Genomic DNA, 24696 nt, shown 5'->3' with positions numbered 1-24696 from the left:
TTTACAAATGGTCCGATCTTAAGTTAAAAATAAGGTGGGTAAAATAGCAGCAACGGCAATAAAAGCCACCAGTATTCAATAAATATATAAAATTAGTAATAATAATCAAAATAAACACTTTATCTTTATTTTATTTATTTTTTAAAGAAAACGAATAGATATAATATAGAAAAAAAGAAACCTATTTTTTTTTTTTAAGAGATAGAACAAAAATAAGAAAGCTAGTGTTAGTTTTTCAAGAAAAGCATGCAATTAGAGAACAAATATGCATTTGATAGAGGGTCAAGTGTGTGTTTTTTTTTTTTTTTTTTTTTTTAATAAAAAGAAGACAGATAGATAAAATAGAATTAGAATAGAGAGTGCTAGAGTTAGAGTGTCAAATACTGTCTACACATACCCCAACCCTAAACCTACCCTTTACAATAATGCAAATACAGTATTGTTGTTCAGCGTGACAAAAATTAAGCTCTAGCCTGTTGATGTGCGCATGCCCAGTAGCTACAGCTGTATTGCTTCTAGCCTTAACCGTATTTATCAGCATTAATCATCAACTCAGAACGCAGCTCAGAATCAGATCAGAATTTCTAGTCTGAACTAATCGTTTATAAAGCGCTTTATGAACTATTTATAACACAATATTATTAACATAATGTTTAATTACAAGGTTCGCCACATAATATTTAAATTAGGCAACAATACTCATGTTGATTAAATAAGCAACAGCATTAACACTACTGTAAATTGTGGCCTCAGAAAGTTTAACATACTGTACATTTTAACGACTTAATTAATCAGTGAGGCGGTATCTTAACGCCTTCCAGGGGCTCTGATGAATTTATGATGCTTCTCTGGATTCGTTGAACTCGCATCACGGTTCCTGATAGCCGCATATCGTCAGTCAGCGCAGCGACCGGAACTGTAAAACCGTCTCATCCCACTCCGCGCGCGCGGGCAGATTTACAGTGCACTTCAGCTGCACGAGACAAACAGCAGCAATTATCTGGCGGGAAAGAACGCGACACCAAACATACGGCAAATCAGCATCGGAGAACAAACAAGCTGAGATTTCATAGTCCGTAGTAATTTCTCGCACAAAGAGAGAAGACACTGCCATCTGAAGCTCGAGGCGCATTGTGATATGGAGCTGCGAAGGTTTCATGTTCCGGTTGAGGACGTTTGAAGGAACGGCTGTTTTTATACGGCACCTCATTTCACGGACCGCTCTTCGACGCAGAACTAGTTTACGCTGATTTCTTCGAACGACGGCGGATTTGATTAGGTCTACCTATCGAAAAGGACTTTTGGTTACCTCAACAAGTTTTTCCTCTTCTAAATTACTACATTGTGCTCTCGGAGCTTCTCTTTTTTCCTCACATTTAAGGAACCGTCTATGAAAAGTCGCTCAGGATGTTGGCAACTCCACATAAACGGATATGAAATAGGGAACACTTTGATTATTACCAAGATATCGCTTCATCTTAATCGTGCGAGACTGTTAATACGCCGCATTTAATGTTTCCTCGACCCGTTCGCTTCACGTTTAAGCCGTTTTAGGACGCCGAAAGTCGAGGGAAAACGCCGAAAGTCGCTCGCGCGGATTCCGCAACAGTTCTGCAGATGTGCTCTGGTTCAATTCTAACCACCGTGTAGGTAAGATTACAACACACCTGTGATTTAGTTCGGTTCATTTGTCCGCAGAACTGTTTTTGTTGTGAAGAAATGTAATGTGGTTTCTCTATTGGTGAACGGTAATCATTCCTAATTCGCGTTTAATGGCAATGATGCTCGGAGACATTCTCCAGTTGGCATTTTCATTATTAGCACTTTAAATTAAATTAGGCCTGTTTTTTCTTCATGCAGCTTCAGCTGGCATTTATAGGGAGTTGTTCTCTGTCCATGGTGCTGAAGTTATGGAAAGTTGACCTGCTGAACTTGGATTTAATTCAAATATGTTGATGTTACATACGTTCAGTATATCCTTGATAGATCCTTCTCTGCGTTGTTATAGAAGTTTAATTCATGTCTGAGTTAATGTTTTTAACCAAATCAACTCTGTATAACTTATAGGAGGTTGAATTCCAGGTAAAAACCATTGAAAAGTACATTTTCCCACTGTTTGTACTTGGATGCACCCAAAGAGACAGCCCTTGGTAGTTGTTCAATTGAAACTGAGATGTAACTGCATCATGATTTTGCATCATGTGACCAGTAAGACCATCTTTCTCAACCTGTGCTCTTTTAATGATAATTCAAACATTAAGAGCCATTGAACACGTCATGTCACGTGCAGTCAAGCAGATATGGCAATCTACACTCCTCCTGATTGGTCGATGCGATTTCCCATGACCTCTTGAAAGGTGCAAAGAGATTTTTTCCCCTACGACATTTACGAGATGGGACATAAAGGGGGATGGGCTTTTCCAGCATAATAATGTTAAAGAATTCTCTCCACCCCCAGCCATGACCGTTCCTCCATCCTTGACCCTCCCCCGTCACATCCCTGTCACACACATATTAATTGCAAGATGCCCCCATTCCAGTGAATCATAGAGACATGTCTATTCCAAAGTGTCATCTTCAAAGGAGGAATCATCATATGCAGACCTTATTTTAACCAAATCATCTTCAAAACAGCTTTTCTGTAGTGTAGCAGTGGACATGTGGTGCTGTTACCTCAAAGAATTATTTTAGCCTGCTCTGACATGTAAAAATACGTTTCAGTAGTCAAGTTCGTTACGTCATAGAAAATCATATTTTCTCATAAACCTCATAAATCATAAACCTGTTGAACAAATATTGTGAAATTGGTGTACGGTTTAAATTTTATAAATCATTACAAAGAAACAGTAAGGAACACATTAAATTAAAATGAAATTTTTGAGTAGAAAGTCTGAATTATTATTTTCTTGTAAAAATTGTCAATAATTTGTTTTATTTAAAACTTTATTAAAAAAAAAATGTATTTATTTATTTATGTTTACAGTGTGTATGACATCCTTCTATGGAACACAAAAGAAAACATTTAAAAAAATTTGTTGGATTTTTGGACCCCATTGACTTGTAAAAGCTACGCTAATAACCTGTTTTATTTAAAACTTTAAAATTTAAAAAACTTTTAACATTTTAAAAAACTTAGTATTTATTTATTTATACTTACATACATACATACATACATATATGGCATTCTTCTCTGAAACACAAATATATATATACGTCCATTGTATGAAGTTGAAACATTCCTCAGAATATCTTCTTCATGTTCCACAGATGAAAGAAGTCATACAGTACAGGTTAGGAAAGACATAAGGGTGATTAAATGATGACAGAATTTTTAATTTTTAATTTATCCTTTTAATAATCTTAACACATTTTTTAAGGTTACCTGACAAAACGTTTTTCGTAATATAATGAACGCGCTTCTCAGAGACTAAAATGATTTGTATTCTGCATGCAGCAAGGTTTAGGAATAATTACAGAATGTAACAATGACTTTAAATTGCATCACCTTAAAAAGTATCACAATATTTTAAAGTCATACAATGTTTTTTTTGAAGCACCCAATTGTAAAGTGCATTTAAACAGGCTAGATTTTATTCTGACCATACGGCCTGTGAGCAGAGACGTTCAATGATTTGGATATTTGGAGCATCATTCTTCAAACTCTTTTCTGCCAGAACCTCCAGGCTGCCTTTCACACCACATCTCGTCGCTACTCTTTCATTTATGTCCTTCACTGTTCCTGCTCTCCTCCCTCATCCCCTCCCCCCACGACGGTTGCTATGTCTCCTGCCACAAGGCCATGTCACTTCCTGCGACCGCAGACACCAGCATGGGCTTACAACACTCCTGCCGCCCCAAGGGAGAGCATGCCAGCCGATGCCTTGCAGAATATAAACATAAACATGCTACAAAGACTGTTTTAATAGAAGATGGAAGCTTGCTCTCACATCCCCCCAAACCTGCTTAGGCTGAATTGGAAAAGTCCCAAAGCAATAACAAAATGGATTATTTCTCACATCGTTTGGTGTGGAGGTTTCTAGGGAGCGTATACCATGAACGTATAGGGATGTTCACTGTGAGACAGCAGCAGAATAACTTTTGAAGCACATAATGGTGGAATGATTCTGGATACGGAGCGGCCTCTTGCCAACTGGACAGGCAGAGATATAAAAAGATTAGGGCAGGAAGCAAAGTGGAAAAGAGGCTGGAGTTGTACTCAGCCGCCCTGCAGGAATAACTCTAAACACACACACTATGTTATCTCACAAAAGAGTGTTTTTATGTAAGTCCTGTAAACACTTTTATCCTCTTCGTGGTGATGGATGAAGGCTGGAGGTTGTGTACATAGCGGCTACAAAAAAAAATGACTCTAATGCAGACACAGTCAGTCGCCCCTGAGGCCCGAGAGAGTTGAACCGCCTGTTGTTCCGGTTAAACTGAGGACAAGTCCTTTAGAAATAAAGAGGACTGTCAATTTAATATCATTTAATAAATGACTTCCTTTAACATCATTATTATTAATATCTATTTTTAAAAAATGAATTTAATTTAATTATTTCCCCGCCAGTATTTTTTTTTTAAGTTGCCAGCCACCGCCAACATTTTTGATAATTTCCACAAAAATTTCATGGTCCCTAGAATATTTTGTTGTATGAATACATGAACATGTAACATGTCAAAACAAAGAACAAAAACTCATTTTATTCTGACATCATGCATCCTTTTTTATCAACACTTGAATGTGTTTCATTAAAAAAAAAGCTTGAACAAAAAGCTGAGGAAATCATGTTTTTGTCAAAAGACTACCCCAGATTGGATTCAGACCAATGATAAAAACATTGATAGAGTAGAACACTTTCATCAACATGCCCAAAGCTTCACAGTCCTATAACACTTACTGGGTCGACATTTCATTTGGTAACGTTACGCAGTTTTGATTTATATGCTGTTTAATGTTAGATGATCACTTTATTTTACATATGCATCTTCTTCGCCTGTATTTTGATCCAGACATTCAGTACTCTTTCAAAAGATGTGTAATAGCACCTCCTACCATGTAACAGTGAAAACACGGAAAGCCGGAAAACTCAGTCAATGGCAGGGAAAAAGTTAATTAATTGAAGTTTACACAATTAATTTTGTCTTGTCTGTATGTCATTTTAGACCGTTTTTAACCTGACACAGTGTCTTAAAGGGATAATTCACCCAAAAAAGAAAATTCTGTCATTAATTACTCACCCTCATGTCGTTCCAAACCTGTAAGACCTTCGTTCATCTTCGAAACACAAATTAAGATATTTCTGATGCATTCCGAGAGCTCTCTGACCCTCACATAGACAACAAGGATCCTAACACGATCAAGGCTCAGAAACGTAGCAAGGAGATCGTTAAAATAGTCCATGTGACATCAGTGGTTCAACCGTAATTTTACGAAGCTACGAGAATACTTTTGTGCACAAAGAAAACTAAAATAATGACTTTATTCAACAATTAGTCTCCACTGCATCACCCTATAGCGCCATTTTGGGGTAAACAACGTATTCAATGTATGCACGCGGATAGGTTGTTTACATTCAGATCAAAGTGTAAATGATGTAAACAGCGTATCTGCGTACGGTGCGGCTGACACAGAACAGCATACGTTGTTTACGTATGTGATATTCTCCATAATGGAACCACATGAATTATTTTAACTATCTCTTTGCTACGTTTCTGAGCCTTGATCGTGTTAGGATCCTTGCTGTCTATGGGAGGGTCAGAAAGCGCTCGGATTTCATCAAAAATATCTTAATTTGAGTTCTGAAGATGAACAAAGGTCTTACAGGTTTGGAACGACATGAGGGTGAGTAATTAATGACAGAATTTTAAGTTTTTAGTGAACTATCCCTTTAAAAGTGCAAATGGTGTGAGAGGCAGAAATCAGCAAGATGTGCTGCAAAAGCCAAAGACATTCATCTGCATTTTTATATAAAACAACAATGAATTAAATTTGCATGTGCATGAATTCATTTGAAATCATTTATCATCACTGGTGTACATTATATGAGAATCATTTATAGTCAAACACCTGAACTATTAAGTAATATAGTTATAAATAGAGATTTCAATGAGTACATTGGGATGGGAAGTGCTCCTCAGCTAGAAGATGACTCAGACACCCTGAGGTGCAAATGAATCGTCTGTTCCACATTTAGCTCTTACAAAATAGAATTTGATGGTTTGAAATGAACCGGATATTTACGTTTTCTTCAGGGAGTGCTGATTACCAATGAAAAGCCTGATAAATGTATGCTAAAGTGTTCTGGGTGGGAGTTTACATTTCATAGTTCTGAATTTTTTTCTCCAAATTCTGAGTTACATTTACATTTACATGTAATCATTTTGCATACGCTTTTATCCAAAGCGACTTACAATTGGGGAATACATAAAGCGATTCATCTTAAAGAGGCAAACAAAGGAAGTGCTCGCAATACCAAGTCTCAGGCATTGTTCAAATAAGTACAGGCTAGAAAAGGAAGTTCATGTTTCATTTCCGCCATAGAATAAAAATAAAAAAGGTAATTTAATAACTTCTTATCTTACAATTCTGACATTTTTCTGACAGATTATATCTCACAATTCTGAGTGGGGTAATTTAAAATTTGGTAAATTGTTGTGGGAATAAATTTTTTGATAGTATTTATATTTTTGCCAGTTTATATTACATTTTGATATCTGTTGGCATAATTGTCTTATAATTGCCATTATATTGACTTATTCTGGTCAAGAACTACCCACTTCATACCCCAATCCATAAAAAGTTGCATGTAAATCAGCGCAACTCTCAGTGCCTGCGTGATATGAAGTGACATTCTGACATTCACTGTTCCATGAGTAAATCTAATGCAAACATTTATTTTTATGCTACATAGGGAATTTATAGTTTACAGTATCTATTTAATGTAACTTAAAGCTTGAGTTGATGAAATAGACAGTAACTATGCCTGAAGAACTCGGGTCACAAATGGATAAACCCCAATGCAGAACACCTGCAGTTTACAGCAGGAGCCATTTTAACCATTAATTTGTATGCGCGTGTATAACTGTATTGTGTGGGTGAGACATGCTCAAGCAGCATACCTGTTGCCGTTTCCATGGTGACAAGATGCCACTTTGTGTGCCCTTGAAAGATTTCATCTCTTTAGATGGTATAGCCAGCGCATAATGACCTGGATGGACAGACTAGTGTACCTGTTATTTGTGCCAAAGTGATGCTATATAGACCTACCATGAATTAGAGCTACACGATTATGACAAAAAACATTTCGATTAATTCCCTTGATATTGTAATTGTGACTATTAACATTGATGAATAGAAAATTCTGCATGCCAGATTCTTTATGTAATTTACACATCTAAGCTGGTCCATACTGCGCTTTTATTATGCAGGAGAAATAATGCAACTTTGGTTACTAATATTATTTTGAACAAAAAATAGCAAACACCAAACTGGTTAAAGGGATAGTTCACCCAAAAATGAAAATTCTGTCATTAATTATTCACCCTCATGTCATTCCAAACCTATAAGACCTCCGTTCATCTTCAGAATACAAATTAAGATATTTTTGATGAAATCCGAGAGCTTTCTGACCCTGCATAGACAACAATGCAACTGACACATTCAAGGCCCAGAAATGTAGTAAGGACATCATTAAAATAGTCCATGGGACATCAGTGGTTCAACTGTAATTTTATGAAGCTACAAGAATACTTTTTGAGCGCAAAGAAAACTTCTAAAAACAACTTTATTCAACAATTTCTTCTCTTCCGTGTCAGTTGACACACGTTCACAAGAGTACCACGACGCATTCAATATTGTTACCGGTTGTGGTTGTGGATAAAAAGGGCTTGACGAAGGAGTCATGAAACAGAAATCCTTTAATAAGCTTCAACACACGTATTCCATTTTACAACATAAAGCTGAGACAACGACAGACAGAAAACTGAGGACTTATAAAGGAAAAGGAACAAAGGAGCAAACAAGATAATAAATACAGATCAGGTGGGGATAATAAACGATGATTAACTAATGACGAAGACCGGAACAAAACCAAATAAGGGCAAACAGGAAACTAGAAGGGACAAACACGTAACATATCACGCCCCTCCCAGAAGGCGCGTCTCGCGCCGCAGAGTTCTACCGGGGAGGGGGGGCGGGTGCCCTGGAGGCCTGCGCAGGGGCCTCCAGGGCGGATCCGGGGACACAGGCACTGACTATATCCCCCCCAGCGGAGACTTAGGAGGGCTGGACGGGACCAGCGGAGACGACGGAGAGCTGGACAGGACCAGCGGAGACGTAGGAGGGCTCTTGCGAGGAGCAGGCACTGGAGGGCACTTGCGAGGAGCAGGCACTGGTGGGCACTTGAGATTCTCTGGCGGGCTTGCCATACTCTCAGACGGCAGGCTTGGGTTGGCTGTGAACGGCAGCAGGCTTGTGTTGGCCGCTGGCGACGGCTGGCTTGCGTTGGCCACGAACGGTGGCGTAAATTTCCCCACGAACGGCGGGCTTGGAAGAGCCGTGGACGGCGGCTGGCTTTCGTGGGCCGCGGACAGCGGCGTTAGTTTCCCCGCTGACAGCGGGCTTGGGAGAGCCGCGGACGGCGGCTGGTTTGCGTGAGCTGCGGATGGCGGCTGGTGACGGGGAGCCGCGGCCGGCGGGCTAGTTCCGGCTCGGGCCCGGACAGACAGAAAACTGAGGACTTATAAAGGAAAAGGAACAAAGGAGCAAACAAGATAATAAATACAGATCAGGTGGGGATAATAAACGATGATTAACTAATGACAGCGACAGCCTCCCCCGGGTCCTAATGCCCGCTCAGTAAGGAGTTTTAATTCTGTAGGGGGCGCTGTTGGCCTACTTCTAATAAAATGAAAGTAAAATACACAAATAACATTTAGACTGTGTTTCTGATTAAATAAAGCAGTAATTGACATCATAAAATCATGAGTATGTTTTGATTTAAAGGTCAGAAGCTATAGCTTACATGAATAAAAAAAATCACAGACATGACACTTGTAAATTAAATAATTCTATATACACTGATTTATTCATTAATGTGTAATATGTTATATTTTTTAAACAAATTATGATCTCTAAAATATTTTCAGTATTTTTACAACTCTTATGCTTTAGACCATCTTCAAATGTTAAATCTTAAAATAAAATGTTAAGGTTACTACTGCATCTTTCCTGAAAAAAAAAGAGAAAAGTTTATTTATAGTTATTTTTAAAGGTTCAATGTACTGTCATTATAAAAGAACTTCATTATTGTTTATTTTTCTAACAAATAAGTTCTTGTTAAAAACTAACCAAAATTAAAAAATAATTTGCTTATAATTTCCATTTTCCACACAGGAGAGACTTGGTGTTGTTTACAAACAAAAGGAAATATATCCATATCAGCATTGGCTATCAGCCAAAATGAGCTGAAAAATATCGGCATATCGGATATCGGCAAAAATCCGGTATTGTGCATCCCTAATTCTATAGTATGTACTATAGCACTAAAGTATAAACAATAATAATGAATTAATTAATTATGTAATTAAACATTCAGTTACATTATAATAAAAATAAGAAATTATTTACAAATGTAAAAAAAATATATTGATATATTAAAATTAATTTTACATAATGAAATGCAATCTCAAACATCCCTATGGACAGGCACAAACACTTCCTGTTTACATTTTACACTCTCCCTTTGCGAATTTTGCATCATGAAAGATCATCCTAATGTATCAGACGGCTCGAGCGAACCAGCAGGCCAATATGAAGCATTAAATCAGTCCAGATTGGCATTCAAGCGCACCCGCTTTGGGTTTGTTTATCTGAGGTATGCATTTCTGCATATTCAATGCAATTCAAATCCAAGCTGTCCACTGCAATCAGTTTACTTCCTGTATGCATGTGTTTGTGATACAAGAGATATTCTGCACATTAGGAAAGAGCAGTGTTTGTGTACTTTGGTAAGGGAATACATTTCCCTGCTGTCATATATTTGGATCAATGTGGGTTTAACGTCAGTCCTCTATATACTCATGAGGAAGTAGCATGTGTTCATGGCCTTCATTAGTGTGGGAATGAATTATCTAATGGCATACCTGCATGCTTCATCCCTCAACACACACACACACACTATGGATCACTCAAATAGGCCTGTGCAGTAGCCGTGGGGTTGCCAAGGGTAACACTTTTATTTGTCACGAAACACAAATAGAAAGATTATGCAGGGTGCATATGGCACTGCCATGTTTCATATCTTGAAGTGCTTTTACTGAGTTTGATGTGTGACTTGAGAATGAGAATAGGCTTTTTATTCTTCATAGTCATGTATGAAGACTTAGTCATGGAATTAATGTGGTATGAACAAATGATCTGCCACATTTAGTCACTAAACCAAATGTCCCTCAAAGGGAAGTGATATTAATATGCCTGGTAACCTTCATAGTGTGTTTGTTTACTGTCAGCATTCTGCTTTTTTTTTTTTTTGTTTGTTTGTTGATGTATGATGGTTTCGAGACTCTATTAGCACTGTAACATGAGACAACTTATTACTTTTAAGTCATTATAGGCTATTTATTTATTTTGGCCCATATAAAATTGTCCTTCAGGCTCTATATTTTTTTACTTTTCAGGCCAAGTGTGTTGTGCTTGTCTGAACATGGATTAAATCACCCTATAAGGTTTCTTCATCCTTTTATCTCTTTGAAATTAAAGAAATGTAGTTTTGACTGCAGCGTGTGTGAAACTTTTATCTAGGTTACACTGTAGTCTCACTTAGACATAGCAAACCCTTTGTTGGTGTGTTCTATTGTATGTAGTGCTTGGTGAGGTTTCAGACAGTTTAATGAATAATTATGTCCAGAAAATATTGCAAAAATTACAAAACATAATGGATACGTTGCTCTCTATTGTTGTTTTTTCATGCAAAATGTCTGTCTGTGGTTGCTGTTTCAGGTAATTTTTTTTTTTCAGATAGTCCTAGGTTATCTTATCTTCAAATACTACATGTGTTTAACGGACAAAGGATTTTGAAATATGATTTTTAATGACAGTATTGTATGAATTACGCAAGTTTATTTAATGGTGTACTTATTCTCACTAATACATAATGCTAACAAACACATAACTATGCTAACATACATACTGCTAACATATAACATAACGCTAACCTAATAACATGCTAACATACACATACTGTTATTGTTACACTGTAACATACGCATAACATAACATGCTAAAATACACATACTCTTAACATAACATACACATACTGTAACAACATAACATACACACTGCTAATACAGTATATACTGTAACAACATAATGCTAACATACAGTAAGCAGTAACAAATAACATATACAGTGCTACCATACACATAGCCTACTGTAACATAATAGCATACACACTGCTAACATGCACGTACCGTAACAACATGATAACATACACACTGCTAACATATACTGTAGTAACAATGCTAACATACCCATACTGTCACAATATGATAGCATATACTGTAGTAACAATGCTAACATACACATACTGTAACAATATGATAACGTAAACACTGCTAACACATACTGTCACAACATAATGCTAACACACACATACTGTAACAACATGATAAAATACACACTGCTAACACATACTGTAACAGCATGATAATACACTGCTAACATGCAGATACTGTAACAGCATGCTACATACTGCTAACCTAAAAATACTGTAACAACATGCTAACATATATTGCTAACCTAAACATACTGTAACAACATGCTAACATAATGTAGTACTTCATGTTAGCAGGAAGGATGTTAGCATGTTGTTACAAAAATGTTGTTTAAAGGGGTCATATGATGCAATTTCAAGTTTTCCTTTCTCTTTGGAGTGTTACAAGCTGTTTGTGCATAGATAAGATCCCTGAAGTTGCAAAGACTAAAGTCTCAAACCCAAAGAGATATTCTTTATAAAAGTTGTGACTCGTCCACGCCCTCCTAAAACGGCTCATTTAAACACGCCCCCACATGTCTACATCACTGTGTGGGAAGATTTGCAAAACACCGCCCAAATGTATACGCAAAGAAAGGAGGCGTGATTTTTATTCTCGCTGTAGTATTGTTGCTGCCGCTGGCGCCATGTCGTGGAAATGCTGTGTTTTGTTGTGAAAGCGAAACTACTTTGTTTGGGCTTCCAAAAGAAGACACAACTAGAAATCAGTGGTTAAGCTGTATTTACAACACTGTTCCAGAACAGTTCAACCCAAATATTAGAGTGTGTGCAGCGCATTTTACGGAGGACTATTTCCTGAACCTGGGAGAGTAGCCTACAATGCTGACTTTCACAAAGACTGTTTCTATAAAGTGGGGCAATTCCAACTTTGCAAGGACAGTCTGACGCTTCTGACTCACATCCTGTAAGTATGTTTTCATATTTAAAGAATTTGCCACTGACTATTCGCAGTGTAGAGTAGCGCTTGTTGTTTGTCGTTTCTCCGATCACAAATGCAGACATGGTAATGTTTAACGCATAAAAAGACAGTATAAGTCATTATAATCAGTAATTATGTCCCCACTGGATGCAGCAAATGCCTCGTTTATAATGGGTTTTATTGTTTTTGTCTAGTCGCACCGGGACATGGCATCACAATACGGTGAGGGCGTAACATTTCTGTCTCACACTTGAGGTATTCGGCCAATCACAACGCACTGGATAGCTGGCCAATCAGAGCACACCTCGCTTCTCAGAACGAGGAGCTTTGTAAAAATCGACACGTTTCAGAAAGGCGGAGCATAGAGGAGCAACAATAATGTACAGTATGTGGAAAATAATGTGTTTTTTTATCCTTAAACCACATAAACACATTGCATTACACCAAATACACAAAATAATGTTCTTTTTAGCAACATCATATGACCCCTTTAACATCTGTGCTGCTAACATACATACTCTAACAACATGCTAACATACATATTGCTAATCTAAACATTCTGTAACAACATGCTAACATACATGATGTTAATATACACGATGCTAACATACACATACTGTAACAACATGATAACATGCATAATGCTAAAATGCACAAAATTGATATGTTAACATATATAATGCAATTCACAGTTATAGGAGTTAGAAAGATAACAAATAGGATACAACGCAACAAACGTTAACAGCAACAGACCATTAATAATGGTATACATCCAAATAATATACAGTAAGTTATAGCAGGGGTTTTCAAACCTGTCCTGGAGGATCTCCTGCCCTGCACATTTTGTATGTCTCCCTCATCTAACACACCTGATTCCACTCATCAGCTCATTAGTAGAGACTGCAAGAACTAAATTGGGTGTGTCTGATTAGGGAGACATACAAAATGTGCAGGGCAGGAGATCCTCCAGGACATGTTTGAAAACCACTGGGTTATAGGTCACATACAACAACAAGGTTTTTAGAAAACATCTGACACAAGGTTATCGAACTCATATCGAAGTTTAGGGATGTGCGCTACGACTAATTTGACTTGTTTAAATGGATGTTTTGTATCCGATTATTTGACTAGTCTAAAAGCAAGAAACCTCAGATCATGCGTTTTGGTTCAGAAAAATTAACATTGACACGTGGTCTGGAGAAAGACGGGACCTGAGGCAATTAACAATTATTCCTGCACTTGAAAAAACACGCTCAGCAGGAACTGAAGTCGCTGGCGCGCAGAGATAATGACAAGCAAGCCGATAGAGTTTCAGAAAGCGCCTGGACATCCCGCACCACCACCGAAGTGGGTCTTCGTGTAGAGCAGAGTTAGGCAACATCAGTCCTGGATTGCCGCTGTCCTGCAGAGTTTGGCTCCAACCTTAAAAAAAAACCTCACCTGCCTGTAGTCCTAGTAATCCTGAAGACCTTGATTAGCTTGTTCAGGTGTGTTTGATTAGGGTTGGAGCTAAACTCTGCAGGACAGCGGCACTCCAGGACTGATGTTGTCTATCCCTGGTTTAGAGGAATAGACCGTACGGACGGGATCACAGCGGCAGCGGGTTGTAGTGAATGACGTGATTGACATTTGCTGGCTTTGGCTAGCCTCTAAGCAAACGCCTACGTGCCTGTATGGAATATGATTACGCATCGCTCCAGTAGAGTTATTGTAAGCCAGTTTGACATTACACAGTTTACACAAAACTTTTCTGTTTGCTTCTAATTCAAAATAATCCCACACCTTGCTGGTTCTTCGCCTGGTCATTTTTGAGCAAAAGAAATGCACAAAGAAAACGCATGCAAGGTCTGAGGTAAAAATAGAGTTTAAAAAATAATGTATTATTTTTCAAACATTTTATTTTAACTTATTTAAAAAGTTTTAAATGTAACATTAAACTGATGGTAATTTGAATGATAGGATCATGTTTTTTGTATTGTTTAGTTTTTTCTCTTGTGTAATCGACTATTGTTTTCAGTGTTGACTAGTAGGAGCTGTACCGTTTAGTCGACTAGACCTGCACGTCCCTATCAAAGTTATGGTGGTTCACAAATAAGCAGCGATCGTTTGTCATTTGAACAATATGTATAAGGAGGACATCTGAAGTAGAATCAAGTGATCGTCTGCCTGCATTACTCAATTTTGTGGTTGTATTATATAATGTGGCCTACAGATTGTTTTTATTTTGGATGCTGGTGCTGGTGTCACATCACACCTCTTAACTAGCCTAACCATCAAGACTACCAACCAGCTTCATCAGACCAATCATTCTGCTTGACAAGCTTCACCAGCTAAGCTTTCACTGTTTCACAGCATGAGACAGGCATTAACTAGCATAAACCAGCCTGAGCCAGCATGGAAATGTATGCAGGTCTAAGGTGGTCTTGTCAGCAGGGTGGCACATCCATATTCAAAGCTCTTTGTGCATGCAGTCCAGATGTATTCTTCTGGAAGTGTACTTGATGCCGCATCGAGTCACAATGGATGGAGTCACAATCTTATCGCGTGTGCAGAAATGAACGACCTTTGTTGCAGGTTTATGTTTCCACATTCATGTCCCCTGTCAGGTTGCGTCATTATGCTGTCACATGAATGGACTTGCCTGTGCGCCCTGCCATGCTTCAGAGGAAAATGCTTTCTCATGATTTCCCATGGCACACCACGGAGAAATGTGCAAACTTCTGTGTCAGGAGTTGTTAAGTCCCTTTCACATGTTTCACACCAGGGCTTCAATGCACCTTTGACCTCCACTCGAAAATACTGCAGACAGTGTCACAGAAGAGTGATTTGAGGAAGTTGCTACCAATAAAGTAAAACGGTAAGCAAGGAAAATACTAAAGCATACCGTTGTGAAAAAGAAGTTTGCTTAATTGTATTGAACATGCATTTGTTGTGCACTTCAAATCTAAATCAATCAAATCTATAAAATGCTTAATAAAAAATGTCATATTCATATTAGTACACAGTGCTTTAACTAATGTTAACAAATACTAATTTTTCATTGTTAGTTCATGTTAATGGAGTTTAACTAATATTAACAAATGAAACCTTATACAGTGTTACGAAAAAAATCTGTACTTGCAGATAATATTATTTTAATCAATTTAAAATGGCACTTTAAAAAAGAGACTGCTTTCACTCTTAAAAATAAAGGTGCTTCACGATGCCACAGGAGAACCTTTTTGTCTAAATGGTTCCATAAAGAACCTTTAACATCTGAAGAACCGTTCTGTTTCACAAAAGGTTCTTTGTGGCGAAAGAAGGTTCTTCAGATTATAAAAAGGTAAGAAAGAGATGGTTCTTTAAAGAACCTTTGACTGAATGGTTCTTTGTGGAACCAAAAATGGTTCTTCTATGCCATCGCTGTGAAGAACCTTTTAAGCACCTTTATTTTTAAGAGTGTTCATGGCTGTTTTAGTGCACTTTTAAAAAAGTACACTGTAAAAATGCCAAATTAAAAGTTTTACGTTTGTTTTAAAAATCTTTTGAAGTACGCTTATTTTGATGCGTTGAACATGCTAAAGCACATGTGAAGTACTTGATTATAAGTTTAACTGTAGTGTGTTTTTTGATAATGCATTTAAAGTAAATATATTTAAGTGTACTAAATTGCAACTTCGTTACATATGTGCAATTACAAATACATGACATACATTTCAATAGACATGATTTTAAAGTATATTTTATTTTACCATAAATGCTTCAGTACATTTAGCAATACACTTGAACTATATTTCAAAGACAATATAAGTAATAATTTTGAAATTACAATTAAAGATGTACTTAAAGTACTACTTAAAATAGATAACTTCATTTAATTTGAATTTAAACTATATTTTTAATTAACATACAATTACATAATATTCTATTAAAAGTATATTTTTGTTGTAAAAAGTACTCTTTTTAAAAGTAAGCTGAAGTATACTTCTTTTTCAGAAGGAAATGAAAGAGGTAAAATGACCTTTAGATTAGAACAAAAAAAAAAATACAGTGAGAAAATAAAATACTGAATGTCATAATACGCCTTCGGTGTTGTGTCATACAAGTATGGTGTGCTTTTATATATATATGGTGGAAATTCTACTTCAAACTGTTTTATATGCAACACAATCATGTAAAAACAATTTTTTAAAATAATCTACTGACTAAAAAAATGGGACTTCATTTCTTTGGATTTTTTTTTTTTTTGGATGCAAACCAAGAGATATGGTTATTCATAACAAGGGAATGATTAGGCTGGCATCAGTACAAAACTATCTTCATGTTATGTAACACTAGAGTTAAAATGAAAGTGTCTGTAATACATGAAAGAGTGATACATTATAAATATGTCTGGACATGTTTGAAGTCATTGTAATATGCATATATATTTACATGTGCTCACCTGTGACAATGTGCAGACCATTCAATTCAATATTAAAAGCCTACAGATACAACATGCTTACACCAGACACACATGGCACGGCGCCAGATCTAGTAAATAATGCATTAAAATGAAAATTATTAGCAGAAACCAAACGTTTTGCACCCAATGAGCCAAAACCAAAAAAAATGATTTAAATGTCTTTGCAATAACTATCATAGAAGCCAGTTTCCACCTCCAAGTAATATAAAATTAAAAGGTAATTAGAAGAAAATAAATTAAATAAAAGGGCACCCGGCCTTGTGAAAAGCAGTACACTTACAGCATACTTTTAAAAAGAGTACATATTATGTAAAAGAATATAGTCAAGACTAAACTGAATGCCATGTTTTCAGAGACTGACGGCATGCTATTTGCACTTAAATGAAAATGTATAATCGTTTAAATTTATATTAAATGCAATTATTTCAACTTAAGTGTGCTTTTTTCTGACCCACTTAAATAAGACTTCATATATTTCCATATGTATTTTGTGTTTGAAATAGGTTTAATGCATGCATTAAAATAAAATAAAAATATAATTTAATGTAATTTCTATTAAACTTGCATTTAATGTATTTAAATATATTTGTAACTTAACCTTTTTAATGATGTACTTTTTTTTTGTTTTAATCAAATATCATTTTTTTTTTTTAAACGTATGTTGTTCTTCAATTTAATTCTGACTTTTTAAACATAGATCTTGATTTTTTTGGCACACACAAAACCACCTCAAAATACCAAACATTGACAGACAGGTGTATGTTTGTGATAAATTCAAGAAATGTAATGTAATTATCAGCAAAAATAATCCACATGCAAATATGCAATACATTTTTAAGCATATGATTTGTCACACACTGAATTGTGTCATTGATTTTGCAATCATATTTCATTTTTTTGACGGCGATTTGTTTTGCAAAGTCTTCAGCAAGACTGATGCATCTCATCATATCAGAGCGGATGTGTTTACAGGACATTAAATATGATTAAACCTGCATGTTTACGTGCACACTTCTTCTTCTCCATGTCAGGGTTTCTAAAAAGCTACAGCTGCAGTCAATATTTTTGGCCTGCTTCTGTGTCTTTTATTAAAAATCTCAAAATTGTATTTTGAGTTATACCTGCTTGAACTATGACCACTGCATTACAAGGATATGCTGCAGTAGCAGAGTGACTTGTCTGTGGTCGGCTGTGTGTGTCTGGGTTCTGAGCGTGTGTTTGCACACATCCTGTAATTAAAGCTTCATGTGATGAATATGTTGTGATATGGCAACATATTCTTCATACTGTGATCTAATTTAGTGATCCCCATGGGAGGTTTGTGAGGTAGACTGCAGCCCGCTAATGGATGTTTGACTTCATTGAATTACGGCTACGTGTTCACATGAGCTCTGTGCGTATATGCTGGGTTTTTGCGTAGGTTACACGCTTGAGTCTCTGCGCATGTAAAAAACTAACTATTCAATTAACCTTTCGAATCACTGGGTCCCAGTATTACTAATATTTAAAGGTTAAAGGTCATGAACATGGCAGTCAGTAGCAGGGCCAATGACAAAACAGAGTTTCTACAATTAATAAATAAAAAAAATTCAAAATTCAAAATCAACTAGATGCTTATATATATATATATATATATATATATATATATATATATATATAGCATCTAGTTGATTTTAAAACTTGATTTTTAAAAAACATTTACACAATTTTTAAGAAAAAAACATTACATTGAACATTGAATACATTAATCATTATTTTATATTTATATTATATTTACATTTATTATATTTAGGTATTTATTATTTTTTAGATATACTACAGTTCAAATGTTTGATTGGGGCTGGTAAGATGTGTTTTAAGTCTCATTTGGTCTCAAAGTTTGCATTTATTTGAAAAACAGTAATATTGTGAAATATTATTACAATTTCAAATAACTTTTTCTATTGGTTTTTTTTTTTTTTTGCATATATTAGTAACATATATTAGTTATAATATATATTAGTAAAATATTTAAAGGAATTATTGTCCTTGACATGTTGTCTTTATGACGTATTTTCCTGCTATTTTCTGCATGTTGGTTGCACCACATGACCAAAAATTTTTAAAGTTCTAAATATTAAGTGATTAAGCACTTAAAAAAGTCATAATAATTAAAGAGCATGCCAAATTACTTATTTTGATATCAGGACAGTTGCATACCTTGTAATATTTAATTTATGCCCCATAAAATATCAAAATAAATTTTAATTCAGAAACAAAGAACGTATATTCAAGTCATTGTATGTTTGAACTCCATTTTTAATGTATTGATTCTGAATATGGACAAAAAAACAAAACAAGCGTCACATCATTGACCCAGGGATCAGCAGACTGATTTCTAGCTTCTCCTCAGCCTAATATCAACAATGAGCTCTGACGTATTATTGATGTTCTCTTCTAGCTGCCTTTTTCGCAATCAAATGAAAACCAACAGCCCTGTTTCATTTCCAACCCAGATCGATTTATTGCATTCGGCCACTAGACGAATCAGATTACAAAGGCCTAATTTGATTTTTGAGAGCAGGTACGAACTACTCGAGGACAGCTCAGCTGATTGGCTGAGACAGACGCCTGTCAAAATAAAACACAAAAAGACTAGAATCCCACAGACAGTCACATATTCTTTAAATCAAGGTAGTTGAAGAGGAAATGAGAGTGGTGTGTGTGTGTTTCTGATCCCGACAGGACCCTATTATTAGAGAAGAGTACAGGAACCAACTTTTTATTTCCTCCCCTCGGTATTCAGGACGTAATGTTTCCGTTCTGTTCTTTTCTTAATGGTCCTAAAGCTAAATTCAACTAGGAGCTTGATGGAGGTCCATGTCTAAAGAGTACCCAGTGGAGGAAAGAAGATAGATGAAGCTCATTACAGTTTATTGCCATTACACAAGATTACTTTGCTTTTGTCGCTTCACACCTGAATTACACGCCATTACAGATAGTCTTATTTAAGCGTTATACTTCACAAACCTTCAGTCTGAATCAAAGCACAGAAAAAAACATTAAGTAAAATTTACTCAAATTTACTTTTGGAAGTATTTGCACTAAATACTTAAATTTTAAATTTTACACATGGAATTAAGTAAAATCCACATATTTTTAATTTGCGTAAGAATTTTACTCAATTGTTCAAGACAATTAGCCCAGTTACACTCTAAAACATGATTTATTTAAGTGAATAAAACCTATTAATGTTTAATGTTCTGTTACATTTAAAATGTTGTTGAAGTTTTTGCATTTGCCATTGTTGTTTGATGATTAATTCGGTGATTAAACAAAAAAATTGTGTAGAAACTATTTTGTCTTAAAAATTGCAAGCAAATTTCACAAATAATTACAAAGAAACTGTAAGTAACACACTGAGTTAAATATGAACTTTTACCAGGAATACTGAAATAGTAAGGTATTATCGGTATTAAAACTGTATTAAAATTCTATATATAAAATACTACATGATATCATAATAGTGTGCAAAACACTCGAATAATAGTAGGCTTTACTCGAAAATAATAAATAGTAATTTAAAAAAAGGCCACTTGATTTGAACATTTACTCTTCCAATTCAGTCATTCTTACAACTACAAAGCAGCCAGTGCAGTTTCAGTTAATGCAACGATAACATTCATGTTTCATTATAGTCTGTAAGCCAATCGTGTCTAGTCATTTCCACGGCTCTCTTAACATGTGAATGCACATATGTTGTTTTGCATGCTTCAGCAAGCATCATTTCTCAAAGGAAAGTGACATTTGAGTAAGGCTTTTGGGTCAGTTGACCTTGCCTAGCTCCACTGAAAGGGCATTACCTATTAATACTCATCTAACCTTGCCCGTTTCCAGTCATTCATTGAGCAATCTCTCCTAAAGACTGCCTTTCATTCTCTTCCATGTCTAAACAAACTGGGTGGTTGACCTGAGGTCAAGTAGAGCTAGTTTCCCATATACTGATTAGCCACAACATTAAAACCACTAAAACGTGAAGTGAATAGTATTGATTGCATTGCTACAACAGCGGCTTTCAAGGGGTTGGATATATTAGGCAATAAGTCAACAGTCAGTTCTTGAATTTCATGTGTTGGAAGCAGGAAAAGTGGGCGAGCAAAATCTGTGTGACTTTGGCAAGAGTCAAATAGTGATGGGTCAGAGCATCTCCAAAATGGCAAGTCAAGGGGGCAACTTTGATGCCAAGAAGCCCCAAATGTAAATGAAAAGCCTGTTTTATATTCATTAATGGTACCTCGTATTAAAGTGTTGCCAATCATTGTAAAGTAAGCTACAGTTGTAGTACATGTGCAGCTCATCAGGGCCCCCTGCTGGTCTGGGGCTCTACAGACTCGTGTGGATCCTGGAGGGTGTCCTGAATGGTGCTCATGCTTGCTCTGAATGAGGATGTCAGCCTCTTTGTGCTCTGATCTGTCTCTAATGGTTGGTGGTAGAGTAATATTTAGGGATCTAGGCTGCTAGAACAGACATTACAGATTGAATCTGAAGTAGCATGAGTGTCGTTGTGATCACATCTTGCATCACTATTCCTTTGAACAAGATGATAAATAAATAAAATTTTCTCACCCTACGGTAGAATGTGCAAACTGATTTGTGTGTGTTTGCTGTTATAGTGAGTCTGATTTCACTTTAGAGATCACACTGGGGATAGAATAAAAATGTTGCAATGTAAAATTGAGTAAATATGATGGATGTAACTAATAGATATAACCATACTTCCCCAGCTGATTAGTTACAGTACATTAAGACAGTTGTTTTGTATTACAAGTTTTCTGAAATGTCATGTTTAAATATGCAAAGTATGCTTTTTCTAATTAAATATGCAGTAATCTGCATACATTTCCATAATATAAATCTCAGTATTGTTTTTATAGAAGGAAAAAAAAAAAACATAGTCCCACTTTATATTAGGTAGCCTTTAACTACTATTTAAATGAATCATGTAATACATATTGTGCGAATACTTCTTGTGCACATACAAATACCTGAATGTAATTACATATATATTTACACTGTTGACCCTCCCTTTGTAGCAAATTAGCTCAAATGGGAAATGTATATAAATAATTACAATCAATTATGATTAATTACAATTATTTATATCAGCTGCCAGAATTAATATTGTCATCAACTAATCTGTTCCTCCAGCGAACATTCAGTGTAATTTCATATCAACTCTAAGAAATGATACTTTCGTGGCCCCAGAAAATAACATTCTTACAGTAATAATGCATTGATCAGAATCGTAAAAGGGACATTGAATTTACAAGCGGTGACAGAATCAGAAACTCATGTAATTTGTGTACAAAAGTTTTATTAGCTAAACACTAACACATAACTAGTCTAAACAAACAAACGAATAAACATACACTGACGCGAACATGCAAAGGGGAGCTAAAGTGGATGAATGAAGCCGTTAGAGAAACCAGAGGATGCCGTTATGTAAAATGAGTCAGAACCACCTGAGTTAAAAACCGTCAGTGCCATTTTACAACAGGGTCTACAGCTTATACTAAACCTCTGTTTCGTTTAGTTAAATGTACGATACTTGCATTGCCTTGGTCATTGAACGAGTGTCCGGAGCCTGCCAGGCTCTGAGACTTAGTCACCAGAAGACGAGAAGGTGATGAGAGACGAGTGAAGAGACTAAAATAAGGCCAAAACTAAGGCCGGTCACTGAAGTGAGGCCTTTTATGTTCTGTGGAGGTTACACCTCTCGGGGGTCAAAGAACCAATGGAGATCTATATTTTCGGAGGGAAAGCTTACGGCTTTTTGTTTTCGAGCATGGTAATTTGCATGTGTAACTGGATTGGGTGTTTCTTAGAACACTAATATGTTGCATAGGTATTCTATACACTCTCATTTAGATCATCAGAAGACGAATTCAAAGAAACCAAACATGGTATTGGTGAGATTACATGAACGAGTGGTTCTATCATAAGCATGCATAAAACAGTTTACAATACAGAAGACAATATACAAGAACAGTAATAATACACACAATGACCTGAGGAGATGTGTGTTCATTCACAGAAAGGTATGTGTATGAATTAATTAGAGAGGAGTCCATTTTTATGTGTCTTTTCGATGGAGAACTGAATTGAGAGTTGCTCTGCCTGCATTCCTTTGAGCAACAGTGTTATCAGCATTGGTTGCCATGGAACCAAAGGCCTGTTCTGCATTTTTGAGGTGTTAGCTGCATTTCGGGGGAAGGGTCCATAGACCCTCATAGTTGGCTTTTTGGTTGGATGAGGACGTGTTAGGAATTATTTGTTAAATATAACAAATAAGTGTGTGCCTGATTGGTTCAAACACTACGCCTTACACCTTGACCCATTATTAAACCTACCCATACCACCAAACCTGTCCCTAACCTTACCAGTATCCCACCTCAATAGCAGCAAAAGTGTTTTGCAATACCAGGTGAATGATATATGAACAAACCTGTCTGTAGAATATAGATATATGAATGTAACTGTTAAGATTGTTAGACTTCAATAGCAATATACTTCAAATGTTAGATAATGTGAGAAAACGGCCTTTAAAGATATGTATTGTAATTGAAATCTACAGATGCAAATATATACATTTAAATATATAGGCCTATTTTAGATGTTTTCTTTCCCTAGTGAAAAATTAATGTACTAAAATACATTTGAAATATATTTATTTCATGCTAAGTATAGTACAAATACATTTGCATATTTATGTGCTTAATAAAAATACCCTGCTTGTACTTAAACTGTTAAAGTCTGCTAAATTGGAACAACTAATTTTGTGCTTAATGCACTTTAATTGTGTGGAAGTAGCGCTGAAGTCCAAATAAAGATATACTGAAGTATATTTGATTGTGCTAAAGTGGAACTATTGCAAGTGTACTTCAGGTACACTTTATATATCTTGCATTTAAAGACTGATATTATACAGAGATCATACAATCCTCGTTAATAGTGAGATTAAAACACATTTTAGGTTTAATATCTGAATTGTACACAAGTAGAACTCCAATTAAAGTTTCATTATTATTTTTATATCAGTAAGTCAAATATTATCTCGGAAAATATGTTAATAGGTTTGAAATATGCTTACTATGTAATAAATATATTTTAAATATTACTTTTTTGTAGGGTTGTCTGAAAGAAGACAGGTTATGGAAGCAAAATAGACAAAAATCTCAAAATCCCACACTGTAAAAAATGACCGTGATTTTAACGGTAAAAAACTGTGAAAAAGCTACGGTAAAAACCTGTTAAATGGTTAACGGTAAGTTCCCCTAATATATACGGTGAAAAACGTCTCGGTTACGTATGTAACCCTCGTTCCCTGAAGAAGGGAATGGAGACGTCACGTCGGATGACTGACGAATTGGGATCTCGCCAGAGAGACCAATCCACTTCGAGTGTAACTAAACGAGCCAATGGACATTGGCATGCGATCATTGCATCCAGCTGCCGCTGATCACAGCGTGAGTATAAGAGGCAGCGGGTGCACCGCATTAATTCATGCTTTCGTTGAGGACCCGAGCCGGTGGCCCGGCCGCCCAGCGGTGGTACAGCGACTGTGGCGACGGGACGTGACGTCTCCGTTCCCTCCTTCAGGGAACGAGGGTTACATACGTAACCGAGACGTTCCCTTTCAGTCGGTCACTCGAGTCACGCCGGATGACCGACGGTGTGATCCCTACCAAAGCGCCACAGGAGCTGCCCCTTCCAGTGCCCTGTGTAGGCCTCCTGACCCTTCC

At 36.3% G+C, this 24696-nt stretch overlaps 1 protein-coding gene across 4 annotated transcripts in view; it reads left to right on the top strand.

Moving 5' to 3' along the window:
• The first annotated feature begins 598 nt into the window (after positions 1–598).
• fam163ba (family with sequence similarity 163 member B, genome duplicate a) overlaps positions 599–24696 on the top strand; it is a 36474-nt gene continuing 12376 nt past the window's right edge. The window contains exon 1 of one of the 4 annotated variants that reach the window (XM_058788303.1): positions 599–1646. The gene's annotated coding sequence lies outside the window, so the exon portion shown is untranslated. Of the gene's footprint in view, positions 1651–12761; positions 12857–15263; positions 15329–24696 lie in introns of those variants that run through there. The other 3 variants (XM_058788302.1, XM_058788305.1, XM_058788304.1) reach the window with 3 other exon arrangements.

The sequence above is a fragment of the Onychostoma macrolepis genome, chromosome 10 (assembly GCF_012432095.1).
Source record: "Onychostoma macrolepis isolate SWU-2019 chromosome 10, ASM1243209v1, whole genome shotgun sequence".
In the NCBI taxonomy this organism is placed as follows: Eukaryota; Metazoa; Chordata; class Actinopteri; order Cypriniformes; family Cyprinidae; genus Onychostoma; species Onychostoma macrolepis.
The sequence above is the reverse complement of the archived record's forward strand: the minus strand, read 5'-3'. Positions and strand labels throughout refer to the sequence as shown.